Consider the following 16,973-nt stretch of genomic DNA (forward strand, 5'->3'; position numbering starts at 1 on the left):
TTGAAGCCAATCATTATGAAAATACAATTTTTGTTCTAAACAAGCGAGTAAAATCCGAGTTGTTGAAGGCAAGAATAAAGATTTCCAAACTCAACCTCATCCTAATTTGAAGTCCATCAAACGCATTCAACTGCTCAACAAAGCTTTCTACCACAGTTTGTAATAATAACAGTCAAACAATCCTCCCCAAAACAGTCCGGCTAACACGCTCCCGGAAGGAAGCGAGGAAGGAAGCTGGCGTGGAAGAGGTTGGCAAAAAAGTTCCGTTTCCGACGAGTTTCACAGTGCCAGCGTGTGCCAGTGTTGCCAGCAATGAAAAACAAAGTTGAGAAACTACTTTTGGAGAGTATCTCCTAGCAGGGTTTTCTCCAAATTTCAAATTTCAATTTCAAGAGTGCAACACTTTCGTTCGCAAAAAACGGTAGCAACACATTTTACACAGAGTTGCAAACCGCGTTCGCGTGCTCTGACATTTCGGTTTTATGCAACTTGGGAAAACTGAAATGACTGGGCAAACTTATTCGAGGACGAGTGAAACAGCAGCGGGCTTCGTGTTGATTAATCCGAAATGTTGCTTTTTTCCGTGGGAAATTTTGATTGATGGAATTGTTAGTGCAAGGGCAACGGTGCAAACTTGCTCGGTCATTCCACACCGGGATTTACGATTTTTCTAACCCGATTTGCAAATTTTGCATCACCTTCAGTTGCAACGTAACGCTTATTGCATACCTGAAGGCGCAAAATCGGTTTAGCGAAAAGCAATTTCCGGAACAGTTTTTCCAACGCCTGTAAACATAATTATTTTCCCATCGAACAGCGCGCGTGTGTGTGTGTAGTAAACAAGTCACGCAAAATGTGGAAATGGCACCCGATCACGCACGAATTTGACGTACGTGTCACCACCACCACCGTTTGAAGGGGCGGAACGGTTTGAAATTATTCAATCATCAGTAAAGTGGAAATTAACGTGCCAGCTGCACTCAGAGAACTAAGAGGATCTATTAAGCACTGGAAAAACTGGCCATAGATGAGTGTTTGTATCTGAAAAATCCAGAGTTTTTTTTTAGGTCCTACAAAACCGAGGCGTGCATAACTGAAGCACAGAGCTTATGGGATTTTGGCTATATGGGAGACATTGGCTATAATCGAATGAAAAATCATGCAAACATCAAAAAATTATAGTGTTTTGGAATCGGGATGATGGCAGCTATCCATTGTAATTATAGTTACATGAAAATTTTCACACAAATGACCGATTCTTCGGCTCCTTTTCAAAAAAATTCCAAGTTTTTCTCAGCGTTTTGGATGTAGTGGCACAATTAAAGAAGAAACCTCCCAATGTTATTACATATTTGAAAAGATAATTGATTTTCCAACATAGAAATGAAATGCATAATGAACAATATTATACCTGTGCTTCTCCTGAAATGAAAATGTAGCGTGACGGGACAACATCGTAAAACTTGAATTTTAAAAGGCACACCAAAAAAATCGTCACAGTTTTGCCAGATTGATTTTTTAAAACTTTTGCTCTTCTACACATTATCATAAATTGAAAAACGAATCTTTTGCTCCTTGAACTGAACTGTCTGAGAAAGTGTGACATTGCGTGTTATAAGTGTAGGGAAAGCGTGACAAAGGGGGGAGGGGGCAAATTTTGGCTGATTTAAGCGTGACGTACTTTATGGATGAAGCCTATGGAAAAAAAAAACTGAAACTTTGAGTATTTTTTGAAAATACGTAGTTCTGTGATTTTTTAAAGTATTTTCGAAAATGTTGTTGTTCTTTTCGAAATGCAAAAAAAAAATCCGATAATTTGATACACATTTTGTGAAAAAAAAATATTTTTGAGTATTTTTTTTAATACGTAGCTTTGTGATTTTGTTTTTAATTTTCTCAAAAAGTTGTGTTATAACCAGGCCTGCAAAATGTTTCCAACCCAGCGTACACATGAAGCAAACCAAAATGTCAGTTCACTGCTAGCATGTGACTGTAAGCCTACTGTGTCCGTTCAACCACTGCCGCCTGACTCGTGCCGCTCGGCTGCTGGAGAATAAGAGACGTGAAAAAATGAGCTACACTCACTCAATTCGTGTCGTATGACTGACTCGTAAAATCCTCTCTAAACACTATTTTGACTATTTTTAAACAATTGAATGGTTCTAGACTGTGAAAAACACTTAAAACAACCATAACTTATATTCAAAATTACATTTCCACGCATAAATACCAACTTTTTGTGTAAAAACTTGTTTCTTTATGTGTGTGCGTGCAACGTCGAATGAGCGTTGGTCGACTACTGCCTCGCATACCAGCTGCTCAGTGAGCTAGGGCACTCACGACTGAGTCGGGTTTGTTTATGTCACGGTTTTGCGGTTCAGTGAATGGAGTTTTTTTAAATACGTAGTTTTGTGATTTGTTGTAGTATTTCAAAAAAATAATAATACAGCATTGAAATGTTTAAAAAATCACGAGAATTTGATACCTATATTGCAATAACAATAATTTTGAGTATTTTTCTGTGAAACATTGCATTTTTAAAATGTAGGAACAATACGTATTTTTGTGAAAATTTTCATGTTATTATAAATGCATTCGGTATTTTTCATGTTAGTATGATTTTTCATACGATTATAGCCGATGTCTTCCATGTAGTCAAAATCCCATATGCTCTTTGCATGATTAGATTGGATTGGAATGGATTGGATTGGATTGGATTGGATTGGATTGGATTGGATTGGATTGGATTGGATTGGATTGGATTGGATTGGATTGGATTGGATTGGATTGGATTGGATTGGATTGGATTGGATTGGATTGGATTGGATTGGATTGGATTGGATTGGATTGGATTGGATTGGATTGGATTGGATTGGATTGGATTGGATTGGATTGGATTGGATTGGATTGGATTGGATTGGATTGGATTGGATTGGATTGGATTGGATTGGATTGGATTGGATTGGATTGGATTGGATTGGATTGGATTGGATTGGATTGGATTGGATTGGATTGGATTGGATTGGATTGGATTGGATTGGATTGGATTGGATTGGATTGGATTGGATTGGATTGGATTGGATTGGATTGGATTGGATTGGATTGGATTGGATTGGATTGGATTGGATTGGATTGGATTGGATTGGATTGGATTGGATTGGATTGGATTGGATTGGATTGGATTGGATTATAAAAATTTGCGCAAATTGCTAGGAATTTGTGAGAACTTGTTTGAATTTGTGGAAAGTTGTGTAATTTTTTGGGAATAAGTGTGGGATTGTGTGTGTATTTGTGGAAATTTGTGTATGAATTTGTGAGAGCTTGCGTGAATTTTTTGGTATCAGTAAATATTTGTGAGAAATTATGAAAACATATCGGAATTTGTGGGGACTTGCTGGGGGGAGAGGGGGGGGGGGGCACGGGAGCTTTTCCTCTCCCAAAATTTTGACCTCTTCCCTAGGTGAGATAGGCTGCCTTTCCATTCCTCCTCCATCATACTCAGTTAGAACTTGTTGTGAATAATATTTGGGCGTATTTTTTCATAAAATTTATGGTATTTTATACCAATTGATGTGAATGTGAGGTAATAAAAAATAATTTGTGGGAATCAGTCTGAGAAATGTGTGTGTGTTTTTGGGAACTTGTGTGATTTTGACGGAATTAGTGTCTGAAATGTGTGTGTATTTATGGGTTTTCTGAGTGTAATTTTGAGAAGTTGAGTTAATTTGTTAGTATCTGTGAATATTTGTGGCATTTTTGAAAAAAAAGAAGGAATTTGCGGAAGCTAGTGGAAATTTATAGAAAATCGAAAGAATTTGTGTATATTAGTGGCCCAAGTAACATTTTTTTTCAGGAGTTCTACAAGAGCTCTTCAAGATAGCTACAGCATAGCAGTTTGGACCGCGGTAGGATAAAATTCTCTTCAAAACTTCTTCAGGTTCCGCGGTCCAAATTGCTATGCTGTAGCTATTTTGAAGAGCTCTTGTAGAACTCCTGGAAAAAATGTTACTTGGGTGGGGGTTTGTTGCTTTTTGAGCATTCGTGGATTTTTGTTTAAGTTCGCGGGTTATTTTCAGAATTTGTGGAAAATAAAAAAAATGTGGTTATTGTTTCAAGCTAAAAAATAAAATCTATTTCCGAAGCTCATCAAACTCCCCAAAATGAGAGGAGAAACTCAAACAAACAAATCAAATTTCCACCTCCATCGCAAGACCGCGAAGACGCTGGCCTAGAACTTTTGCACGTGGGAAGCGGCCCCGGGCGCCAACAATCGAAACTGACACGAAATCAATAAATTGGCGCAAACAGCATTATATGTACGCTTGGCACAAGTTCTGCCCGGCAATGGTTGTGAAAATCGAATTTCCACATTCACTTTTCACGCCTTCCCCCCCAGAAAAAAAAAAGAAGCGAAGTTATGAGCCAACACGGTCCGGGGTCGTGACTTGGCGGCGCCCAAAGTTAGACTCGTACGTTCACAGCTGACTTTTGGCGGAATCTCCGGTAACGGTTGTCGATGAGCTTGCATGACGTGACGTTTTTTTTTTCGCTATTTGGAGCACTCTTATTGAAAATTACTTTCCTTCTAATGTTTAAATCCTGTATTTTTGATGATAATCAAATTAAATGTATGTTTCAAACTAAATTTACGAAAAAAAATATAAAAAACTAATAATTTAAAATTTTTATTTTTTCAAGTTCACCAACTTTAGATGAGCGTGCACGATGGGCTGCGCAGGAAAATGCTTCGACGGCTTGACGGCGCGAAAATCTGTGACGAGCACTTTCGAGGGCGTTAAATTTGTGCACTTCACCTTCGATGGGTGGAAAGTTTCGAGAGGGAGCTTTTTCCTCCCCCTCCGAAAGTCGGTGCTGCACTTGTCACTCTTGCTAGTCAGCACACCGTTTTGGCAGATGTGTGCATATTTTGTACAGGTGTGGGTGTGTGGGAAAATTTGGAGTGCATTTTGCACAGAGTTTTTAAAATGACGTTATTTTTTACTGGATGAATGCCGGGGAAAAAAGTTCACGTTCTGAATTAATTTGCATCAATAAAATGGCACTTGTTGATGCCAGTCTTTTTCGAGAGAGTGCATTTTTGGATGATCATTCAGTTGAGGATACTTGTGCTATTTTGATGTTGAAAAACAATTATTAGTATTTTTGAAGAGTTAAAGCAAAATTTTATACATTTAATCTTTATGTTGTTTACGAAAACCTATTTTAAATCTTTTATAATCAAGTTCACTATACTTACAAAATGACTATTTTTCTGAAAACTGATAATTTTATTAATTATATCCAATGGGCAAAAAAATTGTTTTTTTTTTTAGATTGAAAACTTTTGAGTTCGCAAAATGAATTGAACTGAGATTTGCCAACAGAAAATGAGCAATAAAAATATCAATAAATGCTGGACATGCTCTGCAGGGGAGCCACTATTCATAGCCCAACACTGTTCGATGTGGGTTTGAAATGCAACGCCATTTTACGATTCTTTTCCCCCCAATCTATTGAGAAAACTTTCCAGGTCACCAGAACAGCAGGATGGCGAAATAAAAAAAAGAATGTTCTGAAGGTTGAAAAAAAAAAAATCGTAAAATTGCCAGTCAGCATGAGTTCTCAGAATTGAGATAAAGACAAATACTTTTGGTTTGCTCTGCGGGAGACGAGGGATGGGGGAAAAAAACTCCCGGGAAAATATACATCTACTACCCGCAGGGATGGTCACAACCTGAAGACCACCGTCCGTGGTGAGATACTAATTAATTTATGGCTGCAATCAGAGGTAGACCCGCAGGCAGCAGCAGTTGGAAAATGGAATTTTCAAATGTAAGCACTCGTTTTTCACTTCAAGGGGGGAAAAAGGAAACTTTCCATTCCTTTGTGGACCATCATTCAGTGAGGTACTCCTGGATTTTAGCTCCTGAAAAGTGCTTAAAAAGTGCAAAAATGCCTCAGGGCAAGAAAAAGAGGCGGTCCTCACCAGCAGGATCGGCAGATTTGAAGAAGCTAAAGAATGCCGAAGCGCTACCTGCAAAGCCAGGCAGTTTGAGCAAGGACGCTCAAAAATTGTCTGGAAACCAGTTCGCTACCCTCCCTGTGGACGTGAGCGAGAAGGAAGAATTTGAACGACGGGAAAAGTTGCCACCCATTTTTGTGAAAACATCGTCATCGGATTCGGTGCGAAAGTGGCTGACCGGATTTATCAAATCTGGTGCTTTACGAGCTTCCATTCGCTTGTGTGCTGATGGACTCAAAATTCTGCTACCTACCAGAAAGGATTACAACTACGTTCGGGATTTCCTGAACAACACAAAGATTGAATACTACAGCCATGACGATCCAGGTAAACGCCCCATGAAACAGGTCCTCCGAGGTCTGTACGACATGGATGTGAGTGTGCTGAAAGAAGAGCTCAAAACTCTTAAGTTGAACGTGATCGAAGTCTTCAAGATGACGAGACACAACAAGGACATCAAGTATCGTGATCAACTGTACCTGGTTCATCTCGAGAAAGGATCGACAACGCCGTCTGAGCTGAAAGCAGTTCGGGCAATTTTCAACATCATCGTGACTTGGGAACGTTATCGTCCAGTGCACCGTGACGTGACACAATGTTCGAACTGCTTGCAGTTTGGACATGGTGGAAGGAACTGTTTCATCAAGAGTCGTTGTGCAACCTGCGGAGGTGAGCACAAAACTCAAGCTTGCGAAACAATCAACGAGAACATCGAAGCGAAATGCTTCAATTGCGGCGGCGACCATTCTACCAAGAATCGAAGCTGCCCAAAACGAGCTGAGTTTGTAAAAATTCGGCAGCAAGCGACGACGAGGCACCAACCAAATCGTCGCAAAACACCACCAGCATACACGGACGTGGATTTTCCTGCTTTGGCGTCACCAGGAGCAGGATCTACTCGAGTGGTTCCAAATCTGCAGCCATTGCCGTTGAATCAGCGGCAAAGAGTTGCAGAGCATACAACACCTCCAGGCTTCAGTCAGCAACCGAGGGAAAACCAACCAACATCAACGGGTGAAGGCAGTAGTGACCTGTTTTCACCACAAGAACTTCTGAACATTTTCATCGAGATGACAACAACTCTGCGTGGGTGCAAAACTCGCCAGGAACAAGTAAGAACTCTTGGAGCATTCATCTTAAAATACAGTTCGTAGTTTACTCGTTCTAGTGATTTTGAATATTTCAATGAATTATTTTTTTAGTTTTAAGTTAGGATTAGCTGTTAAAGTGATTTTTTTTTTCTTTTTTACCCAAATGTATTCAATTCAATGCAATAATGTAAAACAATTTGAAGCAAATAAATAAATGTGATCAGTTAATAATAAAACGAAAAATACAACAAAGATGAAGAGCATTAGGCCATACCACTTATCATGTAAAAGAAATGTAATTATTATAAGAATGTTCAATAAAGACATATTTAATTTCAAAAAAAAAAAAAAAAAAAAAAAAGGAAACTTTCCAACACAAACATGTCCGCAGAACGTGGCAAGATTTGTGGGATTAAACGACTTTAAAGAGTTGCGAGATGGGACGGGCACGGAGTGAGGTAACTTAAATTGAAAAAGTTAAAAGCTTTTCCGCAGAATCCGACGGCGCCGACGGCAACTTTCAACATTTTGTCGCGTGTGTGTGTGGCTCGTTGAAGAGTTCAAGGAAATTGTAAGCTCAGGCTTATCACCCTGGATGTTCACATGTGAGTCGAAGATTCTTGAGAGTTTTGCCCATGTTTTGGTCTGGAAACCTTCACGCGCTTCAAATTTTGTGATGATTCTGGTTAATTCATGTTCTGATTACGGATTAGCCTAACCTTTCGGAAACCATCTTTCCGGAAACGTCTTACAAGAGTTTCGCATTTTCGTTTGCTGCCAAGAGGTAGACACAATTTATGTAAATGAAATCACGACAAGATTTATTCATGGCTACAACTTGGCTAGAGATAAGCTCAGCCCTCAACCTGAACTATCCTCACTTTCAGCAAGTAACTTAGACGTTCCGTATGACTGCTAATGGTTAGTGTGTTGGGTTTGAGTGTACGAAACAAGATAACTTTTCCCAATGAATATTCATCATTTGGGTGAAGGAACACCCACCTCTTCCGCAAGCCCCACAGAGACAGTGGAGTACTGTTCGACATGTGCTAGACATCCCACAAGGAGAAGAACTTAAATCTCCCCGAGAAACTACTGGCGTAGCACGCGCCATAATTCACACTGTCGGTGCGGAGAACATGGGAGTGTTCCGCTCCGCTTGCCCTAAATGAGATCGGGTACAGTCCGGAATGTGGTCCCCTTACGGTATGACGCTGGCGTACCATTGGTGAGAGACGAGAGCGCATATTTCACACGTCATTAATCTTGAATGGAAATTGGTCCATCGATCTGGAGTGAGAGCGAGGGATCGACGCAAAGTATAGAGTAGTCCGCAACAGGTCGAAGTTATCACCTAATCTAATAAAGTTGAAGTAAACGGCGTGCAAATTGGGGCTGATTCTGGTGCTGGAGGTATTGGTGCAAAAGGGATGATAATATACAGTTATTTCACATATTCGGAACACTTTTGGCGACCCTTTCATTTTTAGCACCTTTATTTGGACATTCTTGTGGAGAAGTTAGTTAGCTGGTGGAATCCTCACAGCGAGACGATCACCTTGCTTCCTCAACGGTTGCTTTATGAAAGAGGCCGACGGTTAACTTTGTCCCGCGAACTGTCAGATCCATTAGGCTGCGTCCGTGCGCTGTCACTCGAAGGCTTCGTCTGATACGCAACCAAACCGAGGGGGCTAAAAAAAGCTTTCATATGAAGGTAAAAGCAAATCATTTTGTTCAATTATCCATTTGCCATGATTTTTTGGACATTGGCCGATCTGTAAACTGTTCCGAATATAAGAGATGACTGTACACGTGTTTTGAACATTTCATCAGCTTTGCAACTATAATGAATTCTCTCGTTGTCGATATCGAGAGCGGGAGGTATCAAATTATAAGGCCAGGTCAGTAAAAAAACCATTTTGAAAATTATATCTTCTAAAGAGTTGCATCCAACATTTTTTCCATTTTAGAAACATATTCTTGAAAATCGTTTTTCAGTGAAACGACAAAAAATACATAAATGACTGAAAATTAAGTATAAAATAAACAACATGCCAAAAATGTAAAAAAAAAAGAAACAACAAACTGACCAAAAAGATCGAAATCATCAAAAAGAACCGAAAAACAAATAAAAAACCATAATGACCAGAATTTCCAAAATACCCAAAATGCCTAAACTGATCAAAATAACCAAAATAACCAACATTGACTAAACTGACCAAAATGGTAAATAACGAAAATTACGAAAATTAAGAAAATTACGAAATTACGAAAATTACAAAAATTAAAAAGTTAAAAAAAATTACGAAAATAAAAAAAATAGAAAATTACGAAAATTACGAAAATTACGAAAATTACGAAAATTACGAAAATTACGAAAATTACGAAAATTACGAAAATTACGAAAATTATGAAAATTAAGAAACTTACGAAAATGCCAAAAAAAAGTCGAAAATTAAAAAAAACCAAAATGATCAAAATGACGAAAATTGCCAAAATGACTAAAATGACCAAAATGACCAAAATGTCCAAAATGACCAAAATGATCAAAATGACCAAAATGACGAAAATGATGAAAATGATGAAAATGACGAACATGATAAAAATTACGAAAATAACGAAAATTACAAAAATTACGAAAATAAAAAATACATAAATTAAGAAAATTACGACCATTACGAAAATAAAGAAAATTACGAAAATTACAAAAATTACGAAAATTACGAAAATTACGAAAATTACGAAAATTACGAAAATTAACAAAATAACGAAAATGACAAAAAAAGACGAAAATTACAAAAAACCCAAAATGATCAAAATGACGAAAATGGCCAAAATGACTAAAATGACCAAAATGACCAAAATGTCCAAAATGACCAATATGATCAAAATGACCAAAATGACGAAAATGATGAAAATGATGAAAATGACGAACATGATGAAAATTACGAAAATAACGAAAATTACAAAAATTACGAAAATTAAGAAAATTACAAAAATTACAAAAATTACAAAAATTACAAAAATTACAAAAATTACAAAAATTACAAAAATTACAAAAATTACAAAAATTACAAAAATTACAAAAATTACAAAAATTACAAAAATTACAAAAATTACAAAAATTACAAAAATTACAAAAATTACAAAAATTACAAAAATTACAAAAATTACAAAAATTACAAAAATTACAAAAATTACAAAAATTACAAAAATTACAAAAATTACAAAAATTACAAAAATTACAAAAATTACAAAAATTACAAAAATTACAAAAATTACAAAAATTACAAAAATTACAAAAATTACAAAAATTACAAAAATTACAAAAATTACAAAAATTACAAAAATTACAAAAATTACAAAAATTACAAAAATTACAAAAATTACAAAAATTACAAAAATTACAAAAAATTACAAAAATTACAAAAATTACAAAAATTACAAAAATTACAAAAATTACAAAAATTACAAAAATTACAAAAATTACAAAAATTACAAAAATTACAAAAATTACAAAAATTACAAAAATTACAAAAATTACAAAAATTACAAAAATTACAAAAATTACAAAAATTTCAAAAATTACAAAAATTACAAAAATTACAAAAATTACAAAAATTACAAAAATTACAAAAATTACAAAAATTACAAAAATTACAAAAATTACAAAAATTACAAAAATTACAAAAATTACAAAAATTACAAAAATTACAAAAATTACAAAAATTACAAAAATTACAAAAATTACAAAGATTACAAAAATTACAAAAATTACAAAAATTACAAAAATTACAAAAATTACAAAAATTACAAAAATTACAAAAATTACAAAAATTACAAAAATTACAAAAATTACAAAAATTACGAAAATTACGAAAATTACAAAAATAACAAAAAAAAAAACAAAAATTAAAAAAAAAAATCGAAAATTACAAAAATTACGAAAATTACGAAAATTAAGAAAATTACGAAAAGTACGAAAATTATGAAAATTACGAAAATTACGAAAATTACGAAAATTACGAAAGTTACGAAAATTACGAAAATTACGAAAATTACGAAAATTACGAAAATTACGAAAATTACGAAAATTACGAAAATTACGAAAATAACGAAAATTGCGAAAATTACGAAAATTACGAAAATTACAAAAAATACAAAAATTACGAAAATTACGAAAATTATGAAAATCACAAAAATTATGAAAATTATGAAAATAACGAAAATTACGAAAATTACGAAAATGATCAAAATTACCAAAATGACCAAAATTACCAAAATTACCAACATGACCAAAATTACCAAAATGACCAAAATGGCCAAAATGGCCAAAATGACAAAAATGACCTAAATGACCTAAATGACCGAAAAGTTTGGCATTTTTTCGAAAAATCGGCCCCGGCAAAAAAGATATGCGTCGCACCTCGCGACGCCCAAGACGCCATTTGATTTTGCTGGGACCGATTTTTCGAAAAAATGCCAAACTTTGAAGGTCTGTACCGAGCTCCAGGATGCTCCAAACTTCAATGTTATATATACCAAAAGATGCGCAAGGATCTGGCCTACACGCCAGTGATGTTTTTGGTAAACGCATTGGTGGCCAAAATGCCTCAAAAAGTGACATTTTTGAAAAAAATCTTTTTTTACGGGTTAAATCCCATTTAAAATTGAAGGGCGGAGCGCCAGCTCCTGTTACGTCCAATCAAGCTCATATTTTGGATTAAGGCTCAGTATGCCCACCGGAACAAACCCCTGAATGCCCGCCAAAAAGTCATTTTTGTTACATCCTAATAGACCATTTTGGTCGAAAATGAGTTAATAATGACGTTTTTCTATACTTAACAAACACTACAAGATGCTTTAACCCGATTTTGGAAACTCGCTTCCGTTTCCCGGTTATCGCAATACACACTTGTGATATAGACCAATTTATCATCAAAATGATTGTGCACACTTGTGACACGTCATACATGTTGTTGGAAAATGTGAAATTTTTTTCTTGTTTTTCACAAATTTATGTACACATATACTTTCTAAAGGCAATGCAACCTTTTGTTTATAAAAAATACTCATTAAGTCGATTAAACCATTGATTTGAACTTATTTTAGTTTGTATGGGAATTCTGTGAACACTTGTGACACGTAGTACAATTTTACTTTCCAAACACACTTGTGACACGTGCTTTTCAGATTTTTGTTTACATTATTTACTGTATCTTTTAACTGGTGTAACCAAATTAGTTGAAACTTGGAGCGTTTGTTAAGCGATAGTATACGAACCGATTGCTTTTAATAGTTTGGCTCTATCATTCATTTTTGAAATTATTTACCAACAAACTTTAAAAATTGATTTTCTCGAAAAGTACTAAATGGTCGTTGTCACAAGATAGCACACAACTGACGAAATGCTGTTTTATTATACACCCAAAGTAAAAGAACAAAGGGATAGTCCTCACGAAAAAAAACGTGAGGTAAGTGCAATTTTGCGAGAGTATAGTCCTCTCGCGTGTTCATTCGTTCATTGGAACAGTTCATCCTATTGAGTGGCTTATATGGACAAATGACCGCCACTTTGTCACCGAACCATGGTGGCCTATACGGCAAAGGCACGGTTCAATATGCCGAAGGTCTTGGGTTCGAGTCTCGGTAACGGTACTTTTTTTTTGATAGATGAACTTTTTTTGAAGAGAGCGAGTTGTGGCGCTATAACCACGGCAAATAGTGTCCAGGGCATTTGTGGAAATACAGTGTCCCATCCCTAGAGGGTCCCGGAGCACCAAAACTTCTTAGCATGGTGGCTCCCAACGATAAATTGCCTAAACAAACAGAAACGTGAGCGGGGGATCCCCGCGTTTCTTCCTCCCCTGTAGATTCAGAATTGTACTGCTGTTTGAACATTCGTGTTCAAATTCAATCCAATTCAACGAATCATCTTTGCGTTTAACTTTACGCAGTTGGCCTGGCCGCTTTAACGTTTGTGATGTTTCAAAGCAATTTATTGCATTGGGGCACTGCAATTGTTAATAATGATAAGAGGATGCTAGGCGTTAATCAACCTAAGGCATTTTCCAGGATGCCCTCGAAAGACTGGCTGCGCTAGGGTTAGATTAGATTAGATTAGATTAGATGAACTTTTTTTGAAGATGAACCCACGAGTAAAGTACTCTCGGTATTTTCGGGATTTATCCTCTCAGTCCGCACACAGTACCATTTTACTACCGAATCGTGCCCTTTATCCTTTCGTATGCCGATGTCCAGTTCTGGGTGTATGGAAAATTGTCCAGGAGGGAGGGTTCCCGATAAAAAACCCTTAAAACTTAGATATTTTCCGTATCCGATTCTTGGGGGGCTGATCTCTAAAATACACTGTACCAGTGTTGATTAAATCTGTTCCTCAAGACGATAAACTGTGATCGACCGGTTTCAATATGGGACCATGCAATTACTTATTTTTTTAAGGAGCATAACCAATTTCAAATCCCTCCTTCTTCTGAAGTGTTCACGCAGTTTATGGATGGCTCCTTAAACCCTTTTGTCTCACGATTTCAACTGTAAAAACCTTACTTAATCCACCTTTAGGTGGTTGGTGCCTTCCTCACATTTAGAGGGAAATGCTATCCAAAATAGATACAAAAGGCATGATAGATCCAGACGACGTTTTCATCAAATTATCTGGGATGCGGCTTCTAAAAATTTCATAAATAACCCTTAAGTGCTTTTAACTTTTCATAGGGTTGTCAGATTGGCAATCTGTTGAACTCGTTGGAAAAGTCTTTTGATTGCCTATCCAACGACAGGTCGCATGATATATCCGGACAACGTTTTCATCAAATTATCTGAGATCCGGCCTATAAATAGTTCATAAATAACACTTAAGTGCTTATAACTTTTGATAGAATCGTCAGATCCTCAACATTTTGAACTCGTTCAAAAGGTCTTTCGAATACCTTTCTAAAAATTTATAACATGACGGGGTTTCTTACAAAAAACACCCTTTTTACAATCTTCCGGACTTTTGCTAAAATCGTTTTTTAGCATAACTTTTGCAGTACTTAACTAAACTTCATAATTTTCAATAGCGACTTATAGGACCCCAAGATGGATCGAATGAGACCAAAATGGTCCAAATCGGTTCAGCCAGTGCCGAGATAATCCAGTGCAAATTTTTTTGATCACAGACATTTGCTCAGAATTTGATTCTGAGTCGATAGGTATACGTGAAGGTGGGTCCAGGAGGTCAAATTAAGAATTTCGTTTTTCGAGTAATTTTATAGCCTTTCCTCAGTAAGGTGAGAAAGGCAAAAAATCAATTTGGATGCCTCTTAGTTTATGCAAGAGCAATTTGAGCAGACAGCTTGCTAGGGAAATGTTAAATATAATGCGTCTCCTCCGAAATGTTGGAAGTGACAACTATTTAGGGAGACGCATGGTACTTGAAACTTACTAGCTTGGTATGTCTTTTTAGTATTAGTTCAGTTTCGCCTGTCAATCTTTATTTAGTTCAACCATACAAGGATATCATTCTTTTTGTTACCCCTCGAAGTTGATATCAAGTTCCAATCTCCCTCCACCTAACGGTCCTCCCGGCGCTTCCAAGCTCCACACTCAAGTTTTGTTTTGATCCGTTTATCTGCCCACACACGCTCTTTCTCCACACTCAGCAGCACTCCCACGTGGCCGTGGAACTCCACCGGACCTTCCTGTTCCGTGCATCAACTTCTCCCAAAAACCGTCGACGAAGAGCACCCGCGTCCCGATCATGCGCACTTGAGCGTGGAGTTCTGTCGAACCTGCCTGCCTGCCAGAATCAGCTGTTCTGGGTCTCGCGCCGAGTCACTCACCCAACCGCGAGAGACCACTGACCGACCTCTGAGTGCCACGACGACGACGCATCCCAGGGTTCTCCACGGTCACTGCTGCTGCTGCGGTAGTTTATCGTGTGCTCCGGTACGTCCCGGTCGTGTCCTGTCTTGTCCCGTCGCCGCCTCATCGCGGTTCATCGCGTCGGTTCGGTTCTTCCCGGGTTATTTTGTCCAGCCGTCCGTTTCGTCGATACGCCGTCGCGCGGTCATTCCGTGGTTTCGCTGAAGTCGCCGTCGTCGCGAGGTTCCGGCCGTTCCGTCAAATGGTATCGCTCGGGGATCCCGGTGGATTCGTCCGCGTTTGAAGTTCCGTGGTTCCGTGGACGATTTTGCGCGCGTTGGAACCATACTTTTTTGGAGGGGTGAGAGGGTGTGTGTGAGAGGTGGGTTTGACCTAGAGGATGTTCCGAAGCTTGTGGAATAGCAGAAGCGGTAGCGACCATGTGTAGTGCAACTACAAGTGATTCCAAGCAGTTTTGCAATTCAAATCTGACCTGTGGTGGAATGTGTGGTGGTGAATGCTAACGTGTGCAGCCCAGGCCAGGAGTCCACTCTGCTGGAGGGTTCTTAATTTATTCCGCCGGAAGTGACGTCGGAGCCGTTTTGCATAGCGATTCTGCAGCTGGTGAACACACATTGGAATGGTGAAGTTGCCCAATTGAGTCAAAGTCAATTACCTACGTTCTGTGGATATCCCCGATACATATCAGTGAAGTTCGGTCTTCCAAAGGATTCCCCCCGGAGTGATTCGCTAAAAGGTTGGCAAGTCAGAGTTTCCTGCGGATCCTGCATATACCGATACATATCAACATCTGTGGATTAACATATCGCTACTTCCTAGGATAACTTCAACTATTGTTACGAGAATTATCATATCATAAGGTTAAGGTGCAGCTCGTAGTGCTTAAGTGAATGTCAGTTTAAGAAGCATATCTAAATATTAATAAAAAGTTGAAAAAAGTTACAAATCAGTAGTTGTGATTCCTGCTATGCGTATTTCAGTGTTACACCAAGAAGAAAAAAATAAGTGTGAAAAATATTCCAACATAACCTACAGAGTTAAAGTAATAAATTTTCAAACGTAGTTCCTTAACCTAATCATGAAAAAGTGACTGAACGCGCTCAAAGCCCAACACAACACAACATATCACAACTCGTCGGCGAAAGCATCCTTCGGACAAAGTAAGTTTTGCCTCCCTCTCCTCAACACATTAGTCTTAGTTGGTAGTCCAAAATTGGCAGTTTGAAAAATGCGGGATATGGGGGTCCCATTGGGGGAAATTTGGCGCGGGCCAAGCCTGGTGAAAATTGGAATTTAAGCAGCGTGAATGTGCGGGCCATGAAAGCATGCTTTCCTTTTGTTTTTTTTTTTTTTTTTTGCAAAAAAAAGATCGTTTGTCGTGGTGGGTTTTATGAGCTACGGAAGCAAATTTTTAAATCAAATATTGTGATTTGAAGGTATGAATAAAATTGAGAGTGAATGTAGGGTTTAAAAAAATTATGTTTTTTGTAATTTATGGAGCACGTTTATGTAACTGACAGAAGTGTCTTATTATCAAGAATCAGATTCAGAGCTGGAGTAGGGTATTTTTGAGTGCCTGAAGTCGGAGTCGGAGTAGGAATTCGCATTTTTTCGGCATAATATGCACATAGGTTTAAACGATTTTTTTAAGATTAAAAAAAATCATTTTTTTCAATTGCATAATACGGCACTAAATTGTGCATTTATATTTTTTATGATTAAAAGACTCTCTAGCTGTTGATCTTCTCGATATCAATATTGCTCCAGCTTCCTTTCAAGTAGCATGATTTGGTTTCTTTTCTATAATTTGATACCTCCCGCTGTCCGGGACTGTCCCTTCAATATCGACATAGCAAGAGTCCACTGTATTTTCATTCAAGTGTTAAATACTCAAATTTTCACAAAAAATTGTGGTAAATTGAAAAATTCATTTTTATTCCCGCAAACCTGTGGTACCCAACTTTTGAAAATTT

General features: G+C 37.3%; 1 protein-coding gene across 2 annotated transcripts in view; it reads left to right on the forward strand.

Moving 5' to 3' along the window:
• Nucleotides 1-14,965: 14,965 nt before the first annotated feature.
• The window catches only part of LOC120421797 (uncharacterized), a 418,386-nt gene continuing 416,378 nt past the window's right edge, over nucleotides 14,966-16,973 (forward strand). The window contains exon 1 of one of the 2 annotated variants that reach the window (XM_052706538.1): nucleotides 14,966-16,160. The gene's annotated coding sequence lies outside the window, so the exon portion shown is untranslated. The remainder of the gene's footprint in view (nucleotides 16,161-16,973) is intronic. The other variant, XM_052706539.1, reaches the window with a different exon arrangement.

The sequence above is a fragment of the Culex pipiens genome, chromosome 1 (genome assembly GCF_016801865.2).
Source record: "Culex pipiens pallens isolate TS chromosome 1, TS_CPP_V2, whole genome shotgun sequence".
In the NCBI taxonomy this organism is placed as follows: domain Eukaryota; kingdom Metazoa; phylum Arthropoda; class Insecta; order Diptera; family Culicidae; genus Culex; species Culex pipiens.